Genomic DNA, 8,152 nt, shown 5'->3' with positions numbered 1-8,152 from the left:
CAAATGGTCTAATATATTATAATTGGAAACTCATAAGAAGAAGAGAGAGAAAATGAAGCAGAAGAAATAAATGAAAATATAATGGCCAAGAATTTCCCTTAATTAATGACAGACACTATAGATCTGGGAACCTCAATGAATGATAGGCTAGATAAATAGTAATGTGCACATGAAACACATACACACACACACACACACTCCTAGACACATAACAATCATACTGCTGAAAATAAAAAAAAATGAAAAATCTTGTAGAAAGCCTTGAATTTGGGAGAGATAATAGCATATGTAAAGGAGCAAATACAAAATTTAAAAGATGCTTTTCTACAGAAATTATACAAGCTAGGAAACAGACAACTGATACATTAAGGACTGAAAGAAAAAAAATAACCAAAATTATATACCCAGCAAAAAGAATCTTTCAAGAACAAAGGTTAAAAAAGACTTGCAGACCAATAAATCCTTAAAACTTCAATAAAAGAAATGTTTTCAGGCAGGAGTATTACACTATAAGAAAACTTGTATCTACACAAAAACATGAAAAGTGCCACAATAACAAAAATGAAGATGAACATAAAAAATAAATTTTCTTATTTTTGTTGTAGTTGATAATCGCAACTCAAAAAAAAAAAACCCCTGAGTTTATTTTGGGGTTAATAACATTTGTAGATGTAAGGTATATGATAATTACAGCACAAATGATAAGAGGAAGAAAATGGAAGTTTACAACTACAAGCTTTCTATGCTAACTGTGAAGTAGTATAATATTATCTGAAGGTAAACTGTTATAAAATGAAGATGTATATCAAAACCTTACAGCAACTGCTAAATAAAATAAAAAGGATGACTAATAAGCCAATAGTGGAGATAAATTATACCAATACAAAATTCCTCAGTTATTTGAGAAAAAGGCCAGGAAAAAAGGAAAAGAGAACAAAGATGAAATGGGAAACTAGTACACTAAATTCAGATGATTTATTTAAATCCTATCCTATCAATAATTCTATTAAGTTTAAATGGTCTAGAGACTAAAATTTAGGCAGGGACGATACAGACTGAATTATAAGAAATCATCTTAATGGAAAGATACAGATTGATTAAAAGTCAAAGAATGGAAAAATATATACTGTCAAAATGCTAATCAATAGAAATATTGAATAGCTTATTAATATTAGGTAAAGTCCATTCAGAACAGGAAATATTCTCAAGGATAAAAAAAGGGATAGTATTAGGATTCATCAAGAACAATGTGCGTATATGTAGTGAAGGAGCTCAAAAATACATAAGACAAAACTGGGAGACCTGAAAGAAGACATAGTAAACAAATAAATATAAATGAAAATTTCAATATTTTTCTCTCAGTGATAGAACAAATGGCAACCAAAAATTCAGTAATAATATTAAGTCTGAAAAATATACTTATCTAATTTTACCTAACAATCTTCCATCAACAGAAAATAAACTTTCTTTGCAAGTGTACATATACTAGCGTAAACCATATTGAGTCATAAAATACATTTCAACGATTTAAAAGTTTTATCTCATACAAAGTATATCCACTGAACAAATGAATTTAAGAAACTAGAACAAGCCAGGCTCGGTGGCTCAGCCTGTAATCCCGCGCCTTTGGGAGGCTGAGGTGAGTGGATTGCCTGAGCCCATGGGTTCAAGACCCGCCTGGGCAGCGAGACCTCCTCTCTACAATAAATCAAAAAATCAGCTGGGCGTGGTAGCACATGCCTGTAATTTCGGCTACTTGGAAGGCTGAGGTGGAAGGTGGAAGGATCGCCGGAGCCCAGCAGGCGAGGCTGCGGTGGCCAGGAGCGGCCACTGCACTCCAGTCTGGGCGACCGAGTGAGACTCCAACTCAAAAAAGAAAGAAAGAAGGAAAGAAACTAGAACAAGGCCGGCCTGGTGGCTCAAGCCTGTATCCCAGCACCTTGGGAGGCCAAGGCAAGAGGATTGCCTGAGCCCACGGGTTCAAGACCAGCCTGAGCAAGTTGGTAAGGCCTCGTCTCTACAATAAATCAAAAAATTAGCCGGGCATGTAGTCCCAGCTACTTGGGAGGCTGAGGAGGAAGAATCACCTGAGCCCAGCAGGTCGAGGTTGTGGTGGCCACGAACATGCCGCTGCACCCCAGCCTGGGCTGAACAGAGTGAGAGTCCAACTCAAAAAAACAAAGAAACTAGACCTTAGTAACAGAATAATATCTCGAGAATCCCCCAATTGTAGGAAACTGTGTGTTTTTAATGGACCCATGGGTCAAAAGAAAAAATGACAAGGAGAATTTCAAAATGTTTTGAAAGAATTGAAAGTGATAACAACGTATCAAGAGAGGATGAATGAAACTCAGATGATGCTTGGGAAGAAATAGCCATATTAGGAAAAAGAAGAAAAAGAAAAAATGTCTCTGATTAATGATATAAACTTCCACTCCAAGAAACTCGAAATAGAAAAGCAAATTAAATCTAAAGCAAGTAGAAGAGAGAAAATAATACATAGAAATAAATCAGAAGTCACCTAAATAGACAACAGAAGACAATATAGAAAATTAAAGAGGGTCAGTGCATGAGAAGAAAGGGAAGGAGAAGGTCTCAAGTAGCAGTTGCCAAAGTAGCCCTGTGAGGAGGCCTTGTAGCAGGTGCTTTCAAGCAGAAGTGTTCTTGGTGCAGACAACGTGTGTCTAAACCCCGAGGTCGAAGAACCAGCTCCCAGGCAACTTGTTCCAGTGATGGCATGTTCCTCTAGAACTCTTGATGACAATATATGGCTAACTCTGGTGCATCAGGGGGCAAAATTGATAATTCTGTGTTAGTCCTTACTGTGGGTCTGTCAACAACAGGAGCTGCTGCATATGCCTACAAGACTATAAAAGATGACCAAAAAAGATCTAATATAAGAATGTCAGGGTTAGAGCTGACACCAGAAGAGAAACAGAAAAGGGCCACGTCATCTGCTATGGAAGGAGAGCCAGTTCCTTAAGTCAAGTTACCAAGAGAACTACAGACCAATATCCCTGATGAATATGCAGGGGGTTTTCCTGCCAATCTGTGGAGCACTGCTGCTTTTGCTGCAGCCAGATCCATCCAGGTTCAGGGTCCTGGGGCCAGACAACTAGTGTATCTGAAGATCCTGAGCTGCCATACATGCGATCTCCTCTTTAAAAAGAACTGTGATGATTCAAATATCACAAAGACACTGTGATTCAAACAGTGGAATGACAAAGAGAGACACATATACTTCCAATCACCATCTTTCTATGACTTTGCTCAGGACTTGCCTCACATTGAGAATGGCGGTGTGGAATGTCTTGACTATTCATGGTTGTTTATGTTTCCATATTAATTTCTGTTTTGTCGTTCCCAGGTTTGAGAAGAATTATGTTAGTAACTTAATGGATATTGCATTGAATCTGTGGATTGCCTTTGGTAGGACAGACATCTTAACAATGTTGATTCTTCCTATCCATGAGCACGAAATATTTTTCCATTCAACTTGGATTTCTTTGAGCAGTGTTTTGTAATTTTCATTGAAAAGGTCTTTTACTTTTCTGGTTAGAAAGATGCCAAGGCATTTCATTTTTTGTTTGGGGATTGTGCTTTTTATTTGGTTCTCTGTTTGTTGTTAGTGTATAAGAATGTGACTGTCTTTTGCACATTTATTTTGTATCCTGAGACTTTGTCAAAGTCCTTTATCAGTATAAGGAGGTTTTTGACAGATTATCTTGGGTTTTCAAGATATAGGATCATATCATCAGAAAATAGGAATTACTTAAATTCTTTTCCTATTTGGATACCCCTGATATCCTTCTCTTATCTAATTGCTCTAGCTAGGACTCCAAGACAAGGTTGAATAGGAGTGGTTAGAGTGGGCAGCCTTGTCTTGTTATAGTTTTCAGGGAAAATGCTTCCAGTTTCTGTCCATTTAGCAAAATGCTGGCTGTGGGTTTATCATAGATAATTCCTACTACTTTGAGGTATGTTCCTTCTATGCCTAGGTGTTCAAGGATTTTTATCAAGAAGGGATGGATTTCATCGAAAGCTTTTCCTGCATCTAATGATATAATCATTTGGTACTTGTTTTTACATATGTGGATGTACTGAATTACATTTATGGTCTTATGAATGTTGAACCAGTCCTGCATCCAGGAGATGAAACCTACTTGATCATGGTGTATGATTTTTGAGATGTGTTATTAAATCTGATTTGCCAGAATCTTGTTGAGAATTTTTGTGTCTATGTTCATGAGGGATATTGGCTTTTAGTTCTCTTTTTGTGTTGGAAGTTTACCTGGTTTGGGTATCAGTGTGATGTTAACGTCATAAAATTATTTTGGAAAAGTCTGTCTTCCTCAATTGCCTGGAATACTTTCGATAGGATTGGTATCAGCTCCTCCTTGTGTGTTCTGTAGAATTCCACTGGAAAACCATCTGGTCCAGAGCTTTTTTTGAAGGTAGTTTTCTTCTGATGGAGGCGATTTCCGGGGTTGTTATTGGTCTACTTAGTGTCTCAAAGTCTTCTTTCTTGGTTCAACCTTGGGAGGTTGTGCAATGTCAGAAAGTCTTCCATTTCATATAGGTTGTTGAGTTTGCAGGTGTGCATAGTAATCTCTGATAATCCTTTGCATTGCTTCAAAGTCATTGTGATTTGATATTTTGCCTTTCTGATTGTGTTTATTTGGACTTTTTCTCTCTTTTGCTGGGTCATTCTGGTTAGGGGTTCATCAATCTTGTTTATCTTTTCAAAGAACCAACTTATAGACCAAAGAAACAGCATAGAGATTCTGGAAGCAGAACCTCAGTTTCTCAACCAATTCATCTTTGGCAAAGCCTCCAACAACAACCACTGGGGAGAGGAGAACCTATTCAGTAAATGGGGCTGGGAAAACTGGCTGATCACATGCAGAATATTAAAACAGGACCCCTATAGATCTACACAAAAATCAACTCTAAATGGGTCACAGACCTAAATGCAAAACCTCAAACTATAAGTATCTTAAAAAACGCAGGAGATACCCTTATGGGAATCAGAGTAGGCAACTAATTCCTGATCAAAACCCAAGATGTTCATGCCATGAGATAAGATAGACAAGTGGGACCTCATTAAACAAAAAATCTTCTGCAAAGCAAAAGAAACCATCAAAAGAGTGGGAAGACAGCCCACAGAATGGGAGAAAAAATATTTGCCCCGTCTGTCAGATATTTGTATATCTGACAAAGGCCTAAGATCCAAGATCTACAAGGAACTCAAGCATACCAAAAGGGAAAAAACCAAATAGCACAATTAAAAAGTGGGCAAAAGACATGAATAGACACTTCTCAAAACAAGCTATACAGGCAGCCAATAGATACGTGAAAAAGTGCTAAGCTTCACTAATCATCAAAGAAATGCAAATCAAAACCACATTGAGATACCACCTAACCCCAATAAGAATGGCCATCATTAATAAAACAAACAACAAGCCGGGCTTGGTGGCTCAGGCTGTAATCCCGCACCTTTGGGAGGCTGAGGTGAGTGGATTGCCTGAGCCCGCGGGTGCGAGACCCGCCTGGGCAGCAAGACCTCATCTCTACAATAAATCAAAAAATCAGCCTGGCGTGGTAGCACGCGCCTGTAATTCTGGCTACTCGGAAGGCTGAGGCGGAAGGATCGCCGGAGCCCAGAAGGGCGAGGCTGTGGTGGCCGGCAGCAGCCACTGCACTCCATTCTGGGCGACCGAGTGAGACTCCAACTCAAAAAAAAATAAAAATAAAAAAAATAAAACAAACAACAGAAGCTGGCAAGGATGCAGAGAAAAGGGAATGCTTCTACAATGTTGGTGAGAATGCAAACTAATTCAAACCTCTATGGAAAATAGTGTGGCGATTTCTAAAAGAACTAGCAATTGACCTTCCGTATGATCCAACAATCCCCCTACTGGGAATATACCTGGAGTAACTCAAATTATTCTACAAAAAGGATACCTCCACACGCATGTTTATTACAGCACTATTCATAATAGCAAAAACATGGAACTAGCCATGCTGCCCACTAAAAGTGGACTGGACAAAACAATATGGTACATATACACAATGGAATGTTATGCAGACATAAAGAAGGACAAACATAAAGAAGGACTTCACAGCAACTTGGATGGATTTAGAGTCTATGATGCTCAGTGATCTATTACAGATACAAAGGACTGAGTACCACATGTTCTCACTCATAAACAGACCCTGAACATTTACCAAAAAACTATAAGGAAGCAATTTGTAGTAGTGTGACAGCCAATCACATGTGGAGGTCCTTTCCATTGCCAGAAGGAAAAATAAAAGACATACAAATTGTAAAGGGTGAAACAAAATTATCTTTATTCACAGACAATACTGTCTACTTAGAAAATCTCAAAGAAGCAAACAAAAAATATAATATATAGCAACACACAATTGAATATTGAAAAATAGTATTTATAATAGTTTCAAAAATGAAATAATTATGTATAAACCAAACAAAATAGGTGTAAGATCTGTATCATGAAAACCATGAAACACTGATGAAAAATATCAAATCAGGTCTAACAGTGAGAATACCACACTTATGGAGTGGTAGACTCAATATAATTGAGGTGTCGATTTTCCCCTAGCTTATATAGACACAAAATATATGTCTAATCCAAATCTGAGTAAGATTTTTTTTTAAGAAAGTCAAAAGCTGATTGTAAAATGCATGTGAAAAGGCAAAAGAATTGGAAGAGCTAAACAATTTTGAAAAACGAAGTTGGAGAAGGCACACAAATTGTTTTTAAAACTAAAGACAGTAAAACCTTACTTAACATTGTTGATAGGTTCCTGGAAATTGAGACTTTCAGTGAAGGAATGTACAGCAGGTTCTCAAATGACATTGTTTAATTCAATGTTGTTGTTGTTTTTTGGATGAGAAAAAAATAATGATTTGTTATACATCATTTCACTTAAAGTTGCAGTTTCTAAGAACATATTGACAACATTGAGTACATACTGTATAAAAGAATCATCAAAAGCAATATGGTACTGACAAAAGGATAGACATATATTTTAATTCAACAGAAGAGAGCATCTGACTATAAATATCACTCTCACCTACCTTCTCTACTATCTCACTGACTACCGCTGAATCTTCTTTACTGATTCTATTCCCAATCTCTCAATATTGAAGTTCCCCCAGAGCTCCATCCTGTGTCATCCCTATAGATAATCATTTCTTTAATGATTTCAACTTATCTCATGTTTTAAATACCACCTACATGCTTCTGAATCTCAAATTTATGTCTCAACCTGGGTCTCCTCTGAACTTCAAAATTCTATATTCAATGCCCTATTTAACATTTCCACATGGTTGTCTAATACCATCCCAAAATAAGCAACTCCTAAAACCTGCATTCTAGAGATTTCCTCACTTTAGTCCACTGAAGCCTCTCGCATTCTGGTTGCCTAGGTCAATTAATTTAGAGTAATCCCTTATTCTCTTATTCTCACAGGCAGTATCCACTCTATCAGCCTGCTCTATTATTTTCTACCTTGAAAATACAATATCCACAATCCAACCTCTTCTGACAGTAACTCTTGGTATGACCCAGCAAAGCCATCATCATACACTGGTTGACCTTTTACTCTCTTGCTCTATCTCTGCCAGCATATTCCCCACATGAACCTGAAGTGATACTATTAAAGCACAATTTAGAGAAATTGCTTCTTCTGCTCATAACCATCCAATGACTTTTTATCTCATGCAGAGCAAAAGGCAGGATCCTTAAAAATGGCCTTTCAGCCGGGCTCGGTGGCTCAGCCTGTAATCCTAGCGCTTTGGGAGGCTGAGGTGAGTGGATTGCCTGAGCCCACGGGTTCAAGACCTGCCTGGGCAAGTTGGCGAGACCTCATCTCTGCAATAAATCAAAAAAATTAGCCAGGCGTGGTAGCGCATGCCTGTAGTTCCAGCTACTTGGAAGGCTGAGGTGGAAGGATCGCCAGAGCCCAGCAGGTCGAGGCTGCGGTGGCCAGAAGCAGCCACTGCACTCCAGTCTGGGTAACAGAGTGAGACTCCAACTCAAAAAAAAAAAAAAATGGCCTTTCATTTCCTACCAAGCTAGGCCTCACTCTGTTTAGTAATACTCTTGTGCTTTCTCTTGCTGCTCTG

General features: G+C 38.1%; 1 pseudogene; it reads left to right on the top strand.

Annotated features, from left to right (window-relative positions):
• The first annotated feature begins 2,569 nt into the window (after positions 1-2,569).
• LOC103259712 lies at positions 2,570-3,346 on the top strand (annotated as a pseudogene).
• The last annotated feature ends 4,806 nt before the right edge of the window (positions 3,347-8,152 follow it).

Source organism: Carlito syrichta, unplaced genomic scaffold, assembly GCF_000164805.1.
Source record: "Carlito syrichta isolate Samal-C Ts95f unplaced genomic scaffold, Tarsius_syrichta-2.0.1 Scaffold302969, whole genome shotgun sequence".
Lineage (NCBI taxonomy): Eukaryota > Metazoa > Chordata > Mammalia > Primates > Tarsiidae > Carlito > Carlito syrichta.
The sequence above is the reverse complement of the archived record's forward strand: the minus strand, read 5'-3'. Positions and strand labels throughout refer to the sequence as shown.